The following is a 14,969-nucleotide window of genomic DNA, read 5'->3' as shown; positions in this document are numbered from 1 at the left end:
GCACATGCACAATGGTACAGAAATCAAAAGGGGAAGGAGTGATGTGGTAATGAGCAGAACTGTGGCAGAGAGAGATCTAGCCAAAAAAAAAAGGAGAGAAATAAAGAAGTACTTACTCTTTTGGCCAGGTTTGTCCAATACTCAGAAATGAGCTAGTCCCAATGAAAGGAAGTCCTTCCTGGTATATACAGTTGCATGGGGACAAGTGTATTGTCTAAGTAACATCTGATAAATTGTTCAGCAGTGACAGAGTTAACTGTTGATCTTTAAGGGTCAAAATTGCACTTCTAAGTTAACTCCCAATGGAGTTGAAAGGAAATTTCACACTATTCTTAGGAATACCATTTCAGACTGCTTTGCTGCAGATGAAACAAGACCGCAGTTTATAATATGAAGACAGTCTTTACAACCCAAAAGGTAGATACTTCAGGGGGGGTTGCTTCTCTTAAATGACCGCTAAGACTCTGGAGATGATAAAATTTAACGGAGGACTCTTGTGAGGTGTGATCAACACTGTCACCAGAACTTGTCTCCAGCTAAATCCTTTGGTTTCTCTTCTTGTGTTGGCCTGATGCAGCCTATTAGAAACACAGCTCACTAGGATAGCACACCTTTGTGCCCATCCCTTGACTGAAACTAAGGTCTTGTCTTTTGGTATAGCTGCAGTGTACAGTTAACCTGGGCACTTAACTTAGTTTTAGTATTAATCTTCCTGTCCACATAGAAAAACTTCTGACCCAGGATTGGAAATGTTCTAAGGTAGCTTACCTGGCTGTAGGGAATGGGGTTAGAACCCAGGCTCCACTTTAACTTGGGCTTGAACCCATCCACTTTGTTGTGAGCACGTGAGCTAAATTGCTCAAGTGCTGATAGTCCTCCTGTTCGTTTCCCATAATTCCCCCTAAAGAACAGATAAGTTCTCCCACAATTGACTGGGAAAGAATCCTCGAGTGTCTCAGCACAAAGAACCAGACAAATATGGGCAAGTGCAGAAACCAGGGTGGATTTCATTTAAATCACTAGTCAGGAAGACTCGATTTAATCATGGATTTCTACATAAAAGTGCATTCTTGTTTGTTATAACCTTAATACATATTCTTCACAACTCAGAAATAGATGTAGGTTTCATTTTTAGAAGGTACACACTATACGCAGACATTTAAATTGTTTTTTTTTAACTAAAACAACATTATGTATTCTGGGTTTTTTCCATCAACAGCAAACATAATATTTTAACAAAACAAGCATATGAATTTTTGAATTTAGTTAAACATTTAAATTTTTTAAAATCAGGTTTGTTTTTAACTAAAATAGTTAAATGAAACATTAAAAAAAATTAAATCGAATGTCAGCCAGGTCAACATGAGAAACTTAAAATATTGGCTTCTCCAGCTAACTCGGTCGTCTTCACCTTCACTTTCCTGTTTGTTCATAATCTGGAAAAGAAACCCAAGCTTTCCTGTTTTTTCAGGTCCCAAATGATTTCACAATTTAGAATGAATTAGTCCAAAGGAAGAAAATATTCTTTCTACACCCGCAGAAGAAACTACTGCTGTTAAAAGTGAGATTATCACTTCAACAGACTCTGAATCCAAGTGCTTAAGTGACTTCCACTAGTTCACTGGTGTGACTTTTTAAAGCATCATCAGCAAACATACATTTCTTGAATGGTTCTTATTCCCAAACTGGGTCTCTTTTACAGCCTGCTGCCATTATAGGTTTTCCCTTCTAGTGAGAGAATGGTATGGTAGATCTCAAATCAATGAAGGCTACACTCAGAAAGACCTCAAGACTTCTGGAATATGCTGCTCAAACACTTTCACTTCTGTTTCTGCTGCCTGTCCCTTTCTTCTCACATTTATCTCCAGACTTCTTCTCCTTGTCCAGATCTATTCCACCCCCCAAAAATCTTCTATTCATTGAACTTTTTGAAACTTTGCACTTTTAGAGAGATAAGAGACTGACTCTGTACACAAATTTGTAGAGGGTTGAAGTCTGTTATTTCTCACCTCTATATATTATTTATTTATTTAAAAACATTTTTGCTGTTAACAAGCATGTTATCTCTGGAGACACAAATCCACACTTTGAGAACTGCAAAACTAAGTATGTCTGATGGTTATAGATTCATAGATACTAAGGTCAGAAGGGACCATTATGATCATCTAGTCCGACCTCCTGCACAACGCAGGCCACAGAATCTCACCCACCCACTCCTGCGAAAAATCTCTCACCTATGTCTGAGCTATTGAAGTCCTCAAATCGTGGTTTAAAGACTTCAAGGAGCAGAGAATCCTCCAGCAAGTGACCCATGCCCCATGCTACAGAGGAAGGCGAAAAACCTCCAGGGCCTCTTCCAATCTGCCCTGGAGGAAAATTCCTTCCCAACCCCAAATATGGCCATCACCTAAACCCTGATCATATGGGCAAGATTCACCAGCCAGATACCCAGGAAAGAATTTTCTGTAGTAACTCAGATCCCACCCCATCTAACATCCCATCACAGGCCATTGGGCCTATTTACCATGAATATTTAAAGATCAATTAATTACCAAAATCATGTTATCCCATCATACCATCTCCTCCATAAACTTATCGAGTTTAATCTTAAAGCCAGATAGATCTTTTGCCCCCAATGCTTCCCTTGGAAGGCTATTCCAAAAGTTTACCCCTCTGATGGTTAGAAACCTTCTTCTAATTTCAAGTCTAAACTTCCCAATGACCAGTTTATATCCATTTGTTCTTGTGTCCACATTGGTACTGAGCTTAAATAATTCCTCTCCCGCTCCGGTATTTATCCCTCTGATATATTTATAGAGAACAATCATATCTCCCCTCAACCTTCTTTTAGTTAGGCTAAACAAGCCAAGCTCCTTGAGTCTCCTTTCATAAGACAAGTTTTCCATTCCTCGGATCATCCTAGTAGCCCTTCTTTGTACCTGTTCCAGTTTGAATTCATCCTTCTTAAACATGGGAGACCAGAACTGTACACAGTATTCCAGGTGAGGTCTCACCAGTGCCTTGTATAACGGTACTAAAAACTCCTTATGTCTACTGGAAATACCTTGCCTGATGCATCCCAAGACTGCATTCGCTTTTTTCACAGCTATATCACATTGGTGGTTCATAGTCATCCTATGATCAACCAATACTCCAAGGTCCTTCTCCTCCTCCGTTACTTCTAATTGATGCGTTCCCAGCTTATAACTAAAATTCTTGTTATTAATCCCTAAATGCATAACCTTACACTTCTCACTATTAAATTTCATCCTATTACTATTACTCCAGTTTACAAGGTCATCCAGATTCTCCTGTATGATATCCTGGTCCTTCTCTAAATTGGCAATACCTCCCAGCTTTGTATCATCTGCAAACTTTATTAGCACACTCCCACTTTTTGTGCCAAGGTCAGTAATAAAAAGATTAAACAAGATTGGTCCCAAAACTGATCCCTGAGGAACTCCACTGGTAACCTCCCTCCATCCTGACAGTTCACCTTTCAGTAGGACCCGCTGTAGTCTCCCTGTTAACCAATTCCTTATCCACCTTTCAATTTTCCTATTGATCCCCATCTTTTCCAATTTAACTAATAATTCCCCATGTGGCATGGTATCAAACGCCTTACTGAAATCTAGATCCACTGCGTTTCCTTTGTCTAAAAAATCTGTTCCTTTCTCAAAGAAGGAGATCAGGTTGGTTTGGCACGATCTACCTTTTGTAAAACCATGTTGTATTTTGTCCCATTTACCATTGACTTCAATGTCCTTAACTACCTTCTCCTTCAAAATTTTTTCCAAGACCTTGCATACTACAGATGTCAAACTAATAGGCCTGGAGTTACCCGGATCACTTTTTTTTCCCTTTCTTAAAAATAGGAACTATATTAGCAATTCTCCAATCATACGGTACAACCTCTGAGTTTACAGATTCATTAAAAATTCTTGCTAATGGACTTGCAATTTTATGTGCCAATTCCTTTATTCTTGGATGAAGATTATCTGGGGCCTCCGATTTAGTCCCATTAAGCTGTTAGTTTCACTTCTACCTCAGATATGGTAATATCTACCTCCATATCCTCATTCCCATTTGTCATGCTACCATTATCCCTAAGATCCTCTTTAGTCTTATTAAAGACTGAGGCAAAGTATTTGTTTAGATATTGGGCCATGCCTAGATTATCCTTGACCTCCACTCCATCCTCAGTATTTAGCAGTCCCACTTCTTTCTTTGTTTTCTTCTTCTTTATATGGCTATAGAACCTTTTACTATTGGTTTTAATTCTCTTTGCAAGGTCCAACTCTACTTGACCTTTAGCCTGTCTCACTTTATCCCTACATGTTCTGACCTCAATAAGGTAGCGTTCCTTGCTGATCCCTCCCATCTTCCACTCCCTGTATGCTTTTTGCTTTTTTTTAATCACATCTCTGAGATGCTTGCTCATCCAGCTTGGTCTACAACTCCTGCCTATGAATTTTTTCCCCTTTCTTGGGATGCAGGCTTCCGATAGCTTCTGCAGCTTTGATTTAAAGTAATCCCAGGCCTCCTCTACCTTTAGATCCATAAATTCTTCAGTCCAATCCACTTCCCTAACTAATTTCCTTAATTTTTGAAAATCAGCCCTTTTGAAATCAAAAACCCTAGTTGCAGATTTATTTTTGTTAATCCTTCCGTTGAGTTTGAATTGAATTAGCTCATGATCACTTGAGCCAAGATTATCCCCTACAACCATTTCGTCTGAGGTCCTCACTACTCACCAAAACCAAATCTAAAATGGCATCCCCTCTAGTCAGTTCAGCAACTCCTTGAAGAAGGAATCCATCTGCTATCGTATCTAGGAAAATCTAAGCCCTATTATTATTACTAACACATGTCCTCCAGTCTGTATCTGGGAAGTTAAAGTCTCCCATGATTACGCAGTTTCTATTAGTATTTACTTAATTAAAAACATTAAAAAGGGCTCTATCCATATCCAAATTAGATCCCGGCGGTCTATAGCACACCCCAAGCACTATCCCAGGGGAGGCTCTAATAGTTTTTTTCCCCCAATGTAATTTTTGCCCAGACGGACTCTGTCTTATCCATTCCATCGCTTCTTATTTCTTTACATTCTACCTCATCATTGATATACACTGCTACTCCACCACCTTTACCTTTATTTCTGTCTTTCCTAGACAGCACATACCCTTCAATACCCATAGTCCAGTCATGACTACTATTCCACCATGTTTCTGTTATCGCTATAATGTCTGGTTTCACTTCCTCCACCAGTAGCTCTAGTTCCTCCATTTTGTTACCTAGGCTCCTCGCATTGGTGTACGAGCATCTTAATTTTTGCTGTTTGGCCTCGCTCACATTCTGTACCCTATTAGGCACAGTCATTCTACAGCCAGTATAACCTATTAGACTGGTATCCACACTGCCCTTCCTCCTTATATACATTCTCCTACTCACGGCTGTATCCTTTCTTACTTCGTTTTCTTCCCTCTCAATGCTAAAATCCGGCGTGGAGATTACCTGGACATCTCCCAACCATCTCTCCCAAATTCCTAGTTTAAAGCTCTCTTAATCAGTTGTGCCAGTCTCCATCCTAGAAGTCTATTTCCTTCCCTACTCAGATGAAGTCCATCCCGAGAGAACTGTCCTCTGTCCCTGAATGCCTCCCACTGGCCATACATCCCAAAGTCCTCCTTATAGCACCACTGCCTAAGCCATCTGTTGATCGTCATAATCTTGTCACACCTTTGTTGCCCTTCTCTAGAAACAGGCAGAATCCTACTAAAGATCACCTGAGCCTTGATTTCCTTAAGTGTCTTCCCCAGCCTAGCATAGTCTCCCTTAATACTTTCCAGCGAGAATCTACCAGTATCATTTGTTCCCACATGAAGGGTAGTTAGGGGTTCTTTCCTGCTCCCTTTAGGATCCTTTTCAACCTCAGGTCTACATCCCATATCTTAGCACCTGGAAGACAGCATACCCTTCTATTCTCTGGATCAGCTCTGGTTACAGGCCTGTCTATTCTTCTCAGTAAAGAGTCCCCGATCACATAGACCTGCCTTTTCCTGGTGACGGTGCTATTCTCCAGTCTATCCCCTGTTCCCTCTGGCTGCAAGTTCTTTCCATTCCTATTCTCCCTTGTTAATCTTCTTCAACCTATCCTGTATCCTCTTGGGGCTCATATTTGGTATAGTCTCCATTACTCTTCCCCCTTTCCTATAGGACTAGCGGCTCTTCTCTTCTTCCTTGCCCTTCCACCTTAAGTGACTACCTGCTGAGCCCCTTCTTCATTTTCCAACCCTGCAAACCTGTTCTTGAGCTCTATTTCTTCTTCACTAGCCCATCTTTTCCTCTGCCTGGTTCTTTTAGTCACATGCTTCCACTGACCACTTTCCTCATCCAGTCTCCCCTCAGAATTCCTCAGTCCTGCTTCCATCTGCAAGTCTGAACTTTTCCCTTCAGATACCTCATATCTTTGCTCCATAATCTGCTTGAACCCCTTTCTAAACTCAACCAGACTTTCCACCTGCATCTCCAAACCTCAGATCTTTTCCTCCCATCAGCTCTATCAGACGACATTTCATGCAGACAAAACTCTTACCAGGTACCCCCTCCAGGATCATGTACATACCGCAGCTTCCACATCCAATCATCTTCATTGTGTCTTCCACTACATGATGGGTTTCAGAGTACCAGCCGTGTTAGTCTGTATCCGCAAAAAGAAAAGGAGTACTTGTGGCACCTTAGAGACTAACCAATTTATTTGAGCATAAGCTTTCATGAGCTACAGCTCACTTCATCGGATTCATCCAATGAAGTGAGCTGTAGCTCACGAAAGCTTATGCTCAAATAAATTGGTTAGTCTCTAAGGTGCCACAAGTACTCCTTTTCTTTCCACTACATGAGTCACTCTTACTGCTGCCTCTGTATCTGTCATAGCCTTCCCACCTAAATCCTGTTAATCTGGGAAACAAACCACACCAAAACAATACCACCACCCACAGCAAAAACAAACCCCAAACAAGCACCACAATACAAACTCCCCTATTTACAGCTCTGTTTGCTGGCTCCTGTGCTGCCGCACCTGTCCATGCCACTGCCTGACTGGCTGGCTACCTTTATAGGACCCCTAGTCAGAGAAGGCCCGCCCCCTTGTCAGCTCAGACTGAGCACTGAGTCTGATTGGGTAGATAGAAAGATTAACCTAAATAATCTATACAGAAGCCCCTGGAACCCCATAAGATTGGGTCCCTAATCCATGAACTATTGGAACTCATTTACAAAACTTTCTTAAACATTACATGAATATATTGTCTCATACAATAGAATTAGAATTTATAATCCCTTTCCCATGATGAGATATCTTTGAGTTTGAGTTAAAACTATCTGTAGATAGGTTTTTTCCTCAAAAAGCGTTTTATCAAAAATACTGATTTAAATTAAAAAAATCAATTTTTTTTTATTTTTTTTTAAAAAATCATTGATTTTTATCCACCTTGGCAGAAACAGAGGGGACACAGTAACATGGGTAAGGCTTTTCATTGTGGCTGTTCACAGCAGGACTAGGCTAATCCAGGTACCAACCACCTAGGTTGGTTGCAGTGTAGACATAGCTTTTACTAGAGATTTAATTTAAGATTTGGATCAGTTGTTCCCGTTAATGTACACACACGCCCTATACACAAAACCTCTTCAGTATGTTGCTAGTGCCTGCAATCAGGGCAGCTATCTTATAGGGAGCTGGTCTTCTATAAGGAGACTTTGAATTAGCTTGCTTCAAATGAGTTTGTTTCAATTGTTTCTATCTCCGTTAAGATTGCAGTAACAACAACTGATGGCTGCTAGTCCTCCAGAGCCTTCCCATAATCCCCTAGAAAGCCCTACTGTGTGATCTATCTTGCCATCTACTTAGCAGGCTAGAAATCATGATTGGGGTTACATTCCAGATTTTTTTTTCCCTTTCCAACCTGTCTCCTTAGAATTTACAGGCTTCTTTTCTCATTGGGGCAGACTGCATGAAATTACTGATACAACAGTAATTGTAACAAAAAAACCAGATTTACTATAAACAGAGAAAATGGAATCAAAACAAAAGAAACTGTTGGCTTAATATATCAGATTTACACTACTCACAAGCTAATCTAGATAAGACATTTTCAACGTAGCTTGGAGGGGAAAAAGGAAAAGTGAATGTTTGCATCCCTTGAAAGCAATATCCTCCCTCTGTTCACTCAGATCTGCCTATCGGCATCACACAGGTTTCTAAAGGGATGTTTTCCCCTCTCTGTTATCAGCCTCCATCCTGATTAATCCTCTCCATCCTTTCCAAACTAGTTTTCTACAGTTACCTACGCGGACAATAGGTTTGGGGACTGCATTCTCTTAAGAAGACACACAGATCCTTTAATGATGATTAATAGCCATCTTGCAAAGGCCTAGCATTATTTCCTCTCTTGATTGCATAAAAACCTTTATAAACAGGAGGTACAGTAAATCCTCACTTAAAGTTGTCCCGGTTAACGTTGTTTCGTTGTTATGTTGCTGATCAATTAGGGAACATGCTCATTTAAAGTTGCACAGTGCTCCGTTATAATGTTGTTTGGCAGCCACCTGCTTTGTCCACCACTTTCAGAAAGAGCAGCCCATTGCAGCTAGCTGGTGGGGGCTTGGAACCAGGGTGGACCAGCAGGCTCCACGCTCCCTATCAGGTCCCCGCTCCCCTAAGTTCCCTGTGTGGCAGTTGCCCAGCAGGCCACCAATTGCTGGCAGTTCTGCTGTCCCTCCCGCCACTTCCATGTGCTGCTCCTGCCCTCTGCCTTGGAGCGGCTCCCAGGAGCCTCCTGCTTGCAGTGCAGGGGAGGGGGGGAAGAGGGGAGCTAATGTCAGGGTGTTCCCCTCCCCCCTACTCCTGCCTCCTGCTTACTCCTTCTCCATATAGAGCAGGGTGGGGACACGACAGGGCTCAGGACGGAGAGAGGTTGCTGGCCACAGCTGCTGTCTCAACTTTCTGATCTACTTAAAAAGGCAATGTATTTAGAGTGGTGTCAGTGTACTTAAAGGGGCATTGCGCATCTCTCCCTTTCTCCCACACACAGGGTGTGTGTCCCTGTCTGCCATGCTGTCTCCCCTCCCTCCATTCGTACTGCCTTGTAAAGTGTGAGGCTACATTAACAACAGCGTGTTAACCCTTGAGGGCTCAGCCGAATGCTAGTTCATCTTTTAGCAGTATGGCATTCCCTGGGAAATATCCCACCCTCTTCCACCCTCTAACTTCACCACCTCATCCAAGCTTCACAATCATCATTGCTGTGTACAGTATTAAATTGTTTGTTTAAAACTTATGCTGTGTGTATATACTCGTTCATAAGCCAAATATTTTTGGTAAAAAAGTGACGCATCAAAGAGTGGGGGTCGGCTTATAAACGGGTCTACTCCAAAATTTGATGATTTTAAACTCTAAGAAATCACTGAATTGAATATCTAATACATTATTGTTTTGCTTACCTGGAGCGTCTCCAGGCATGGAGCCCCTCAGTTCCCTGTGGCCACGGTTCACCATTCCCAGCCAATGGGAGCTGCGGGAAGTAGCTTGTCACTTCCTGCAGCTCCCATTGGCTGGGAATGGCGAACTGCGGCCACTGGGAGTTGAGGGGCTCTGTGCCTGTGAACGCTCCAGGTAAACAAAACATCCCAACCCGCCAGCGGCTTACCCTGAGGGGCTGGGAGCCAAAGTTTGCCAACCCCTGAAATATGGGGTTGGCTTATGAAAGGGTCATACAGTTTTTACTATTTTTACCTATCCATCTTGGGGGTCGGCTTATAAACAGACAGGCTACTGAACTAGTATATATGGTATATATAATATAGTTTTTTGTCTGGTGAAAAAAATTTCCCTGGAACCTAACCCCCCCTATTTACATTAATTCTTATGGGGAAATTGGATTTGCTTAACATTGTTTTGCTTAAAGTCGCATTTTTCAAGAACATAACTACAACGTTAAGCGAGGAGTTACTGTATGCCATTTTAGGTTATTGGGGTTTCACTTGTTTCAGGTACAGTGTGGAAGCACTTTAAAGAGAGCAGAAGGAGGGAATTCTTCATTTCCACGGAAGCATTATATTCTAGCTACCTATGTGGACCCCAGATTAAAAAAATTCCTTGGTTTTATCTGACTGGGGGAAAGAGATTTGATTTTTCAGTTGAACTATCTCTTTGCATGGCCTTATTTGGTTTTTATATTTTAAAAAGTGTGAAAATATATTTTTTAATGAAAGATTTATTGGGTATTTAGAACCAGCTTTACATTCAGTGTTGTCTAGGTCACATTCACACACAATAGTTTTCTTATATATCTGTGGTCACATAGCCTTGTCCATCTCATTTGAAATATTTTGCTAAATTCATCATATTATTCAATGAGTATTATATCAACAGCTCTGTTGCCTCATTGTTTTAATCTACTGCAAATCCAATATGTAGTTTTGTTTTGACTTTCATTTGTGATATGTGATATCAGGAAGATCTGTCAGGATAGTTTTGCATGCTTCTACAAGAAAACAGGGACTTGAACTGGGGATTGCAGTTCCAGAAGATAAGGGATGAGGAAGAAAACCATTGCTAAACACAGAGGTTCATGCCTGCTAACTAGCAAGTGGGTAGAGAAATTAAGAAATAGGTGGTAGTAAAAGTAAATTTTAGTATGACTGATATATTTGGACATTTTGCCTAGTGGGAAAAATCTTTCTTTAAATAGGCTTGCGAGATTTTAGTTATTGAGTGACATCAAGAGTGAGAGCTTATATGTATTTTCAGCTGAAAGTATGTTTTACTGATTGAGGCGTGGCTTGAACAATGGAGACTTTCAGATTTGGAAGAGTAACAAGTGTCAGTTGTCCAATGTGAACCCCTTGTGGTTGTGATGCCCAGAATATTACCAAACAAATGCATTAAATTATGTACAAGATAACAAAGAATGCTAAATACATTCACATTTCTGTGGCTACACTTAGGAAACAAAAGTGCTCTTCACTGTTTGAAATTACAGCCTTGTCGTTTTGAGCATTTCTGCCAAATTCCACTGAATTAATGAAATTATCTGGACGGCCAAACATCACTGCAGATGCCTCTTAACTATTGTTAAAGGAACCCCCAATTTTCTGACAGAATGTCAAGCTTTACTATAGCGTTTTCACCTTCATTTAAATGCTGCCCTCACTTTTTGTGTTTCAGACTACAACATAAGTGTGAGGGGATATATCACTAAAATGGCAGCTGCTGCTGAGACCCTTCAAAGTCATGTTAGATAGTGAAACAGTGATAGATATTTCTATACTCTGTATTATAGTACATATTTATTTAGTTATGTAAAGCATTTTGACTAATCACAGCTGTTTTAAAGATCCCCTGACACTTTCTGCAAGAATAGGGATGTTAGCCCTGGTGTCCTAGCCAAGTTCCAATTTGTATAATTACATTCTGCCTACCTAAGTTCTCCCTGCAATTTCAACTGGATATTATTACTGTTATTTATTTACACAGCAGTGTGTATGTACATGGCAGTTTATAAAATAATAGTGCATGCTAAACAAAATCGCAATCCCAAATAATTTACAGTTTGTGTCTCTGAATGGATTCAGTAGAAAGAATGCAAAGTGGCACATATTTGAATAGGCTTCAGAACAGGTGGGTTTTCAGAGCTTTTCAAGTAAAAGAAGGAGGGCGCTTAACATTTATGGGGACCTTTTCGAAGTGTAAAAGGAACAGGCATGAATGAAATAAGGCATAGAGGTGAAAGAGACAGAGGCAGCAGTCAGGAGAGAACCTGATATGGAGCTGGAGGAGCTGAAGGCAGAAATGTAGATATAAGTGCAGTGGTATAGTTACCGAGTACTTTGAAAATGTGTAGAAGAAGCTTCACAAAATTCTTCACTTATTGACCTCAGTTGTTGTGTAGTGTGCACTGTAAAGCAGATGATATGTTGTATTGCAGATGGTGGCTATATTTCATTGGTGGGTGCAATGATTCCTGTATTATATTTAAAACTATTTGATTCTTTTCCTTACAAATATTATTTCTTTGAAACTAAGATTTGGAAATGTGTATGCTGGCTTTTTGCACAGAGTGCACATAATTTAATGATAGTGGGTATCTTTATGCATGAGCTGGATATGGAATTTACATGTGCATCAACAAGAAAAAAAGTCAAATTATATGGGTGTTGTAGGCATGTGAATGGGATTTAGGTTATCTCAGATCTGCACATGGCAATCAATTTCTGGCACAGAACGCCCCTCTTCTATATGCAAAGACTGACTGCATGGTCTGCTATTCAGTTTGTTTTATAGAGACTCTTGTTTAAATAGTAGCAGGAACAACTTGCTGTATGTGTTCCTACAGCAGCAACTGTGTGGGAAAAAAATCCTGACACATGCAGAGAGAAGGGAAGGGGGCTGAACTGAGGAAATTATGGTTATTTCTAACATCTGAACTAGAAAAACTGGGAGCAATTAAAGCTGCGAGTTAACTCTCACAACATTAATTAATACTAATAAATTATTTGTAAGTCTGTAAGAAGATTGTGATTTTTTTGGTTCAAAAGTTGCTACCATAGTTTTGTTAAAGTTGTGGTTTTGGTGTGGTCAGTTCAACTACCATTAAAAAAAACAAACATACATACACACAAAATAGAAACAGGTTGCCAAATGTGAATAAGTGACATTGCAACCTAGCACACAAGGTCACAATGCCACTCAAATTTGCAGCAACTATAAAAAGTTGCAGTTGTTGTTTCCACAACAAAATTGCGGCCCACAATTTCTTACAGCCTTAATCATTTATAATGTGTGGAATTAATTTACAGAGGGATATAGGCTAATCCACCATTAGACAATACTGTACCACCTTCCTCTTTTATAAAGGTTTCTCCCCATAATCAGAATGACATTTGTGACAACTGTCCCTGTACCTTTCCAGAAAAACTTAACATACTCCTCCATGGATGTCAGACATACAGTTCACAGGCTGCACCAGGCCCATTTGATGTATTTATTAGAGTTGGTTGGAAATTGTTTGTTGAAACAAGAAAGAAAAGGAGTACTTGTGGCACCTTAGAGACTAACCAATTTATTTGAGCAAAAGCTTTCGTGAGCTACAGCTCGCTTCATTGGATGCTGAGGAGTACTTGTGGCAAATGCATCCGATGAAGTGAGCTGTAGCTCACGAAAGCTTTTGCTCAAATAAATTGGTTAGTCTCTAAGGTGCCACAAGTACTCCTTTTCTTTCTGTAAATACAGACTAACACGGCTGCTTCTCTGAAACCTTTGTTGAAACAGTTTTCCATTGAAAAATGACATTTCAACTAAACCAAAAAATTCTCCAAAACTCTATAGATTTCACTGAAATTTTTGCCAAAAACAGGTTTTTACAGCATAGTGTTAATTTTTCAAAAACAAAAATTGTTTAGGGAAAATTCTGAAATTTCCAAAGTGAAATTTTTGTTTCAAGAATTATTTCATTTTCTGTTTTCATATAACTTATTTTTTTCATTATTTCATGAAATGTCAGTAGTGTATAATGTCTTATCATGTCAAGTCAAGTAACATGAGATATTATTGCACATTGCTACTGACACATCCTGTTCTGCAAAATGACATAATATAATACTCAAAATATTGTTAATTTTTATATTGTTTTATTTTTATAGTATTTTAGTTTAACAGTCATTAAGCGTGGTTGCTATTTAGTGTTGATTGAAACATCTTATCTTCTTTTCTAGATCAGTGGCTGCTGACTGTGTTGCAGTTGAACAGTTTGACACTTTAATCTAGAAAAGAAGATAAGAGGTTTTAATCAGCACTAAATAGCAACCACCCTTCATGATTTGGAACAAAAACATAGTTCAAAATGTTAAAATTCCCTCTAAAATGGAAGTTCCGAGTTTTGACCTGCTCTTGTATCTGCGTGGCTTCCATGACATGTTTAGGTTGCCCAAAATCTGCTTCCTTCCTTCCTTTCTTTTTCTTTTCTTTTGTTAAAGGCAGTATCTGGCCCTAATAGTTGTGAAGAAAAAATTTCATCTGTGAACCCAGAGTAATTGCTGGAGTGACATATGCTGGAGTGTACAGACAGCCTGAAACAATGACTGAGACGTGTTAATAGGGTAACCAGACTGCAAATGTGAAAAATCGGGACAGGCGGTGGGGGGTAATAGGAGCCTATATAAGAAAAAGACCCAAAAATCGGGACTGTCCCTATAAAATTGGGACATCTGGTCACCCTAAGTGTGAATTCGTTTGTGTACTAATAATGTCATTGGGGTGTCAGTTCCAAAATCCAATGCTGCCATTTCAGTGTCAATATTAACTGTTTTAGTGCTGATAATTTTTCCATTGGAATAGGGAAGAGGATGGGAGTGAAGCCCACAAGAGGAGGTTGGAATTGAGAGTTGCTTTAGGGAGGGAAATGCAAAGGGGAGACAGACTGGGAAGAGGGAAAGGAACTGAAAATGGGGGAAGGCACAGAAACAAAGGGCAGATGAAATAGCCATAAAGGGGAGCCTGTTTTTTTTCTGAGTGATGCTGAATGCAACAGTAAGATGCTGAATTCACAAATTCCTAAGAATTTAGTTACAACATAAAAGTCCAGGTTTCCGTTGATCTCTCTGTGAATTTCCCAGTGACATCAGTGGGAGACTACTGTGCATTGAGAGAAGTCTACAGTCTTAACGTATAACCTGACCCATTGACCATAATTTAACATGGAATTTGGTCCTTGGGACTGAATGAGTTTGGTACCTCTGACCTACCCTAGGCAGAGCTTCCCGAAACCAGGAATGGCAGAAGAGCCAATGACTTCATGAAGTCCACTAAGGATGTTGTTGCACCAATGTATTAGCTGTAAATTTTCCAGCACTTGAAGGAGTGGATGTCTAGAACAAACGTAGATTAGATGTCTGGAAGATATACTCTAGCTCAA

The 14,969-nt window shown here is 40.0% G+C and overlaps 1 protein-coding gene across 30 annotated transcripts in view; it reads left to right on the top strand.

Moving 5' to 3' along the window:
* Nucleotides 1–14,969, top strand: part of ZMYND11 (zinc finger MYND-type containing 11) — a 171,519-nt gene that overhangs the window by 15,771 nt on the left and 140,779 nt on the right. Inside the window, exon 1 of one of the 30 annotated variants that reach the window (XM_043541527.1) lies at nt 14,041–14,154. The exons of the other annotated variants lie outside the window; for them this stretch is intronic. The gene's annotated coding sequence lies outside the window, so the exon portion shown is untranslated. Of the gene's footprint in view, nt 1–14,040; nt 14,155–14,969 lie in introns of those variants that run through there. 30 annotated transcript variants of the gene reach the window in all.

This window comes from Chelonia mydas, chromosome 2 (genome assembly GCF_015237465.2).
Source record: "Chelonia mydas isolate rCheMyd1 chromosome 2, rCheMyd1.pri.v2, whole genome shotgun sequence".
NCBI lineage: Eukaryota > Metazoa > Chordata > Testudines > Cheloniidae > Chelonia > Chelonia mydas.
The sequence above is the reverse complement of the archived record's forward strand: the minus strand, read 5'-3'. Positions and strand labels throughout refer to the sequence as shown.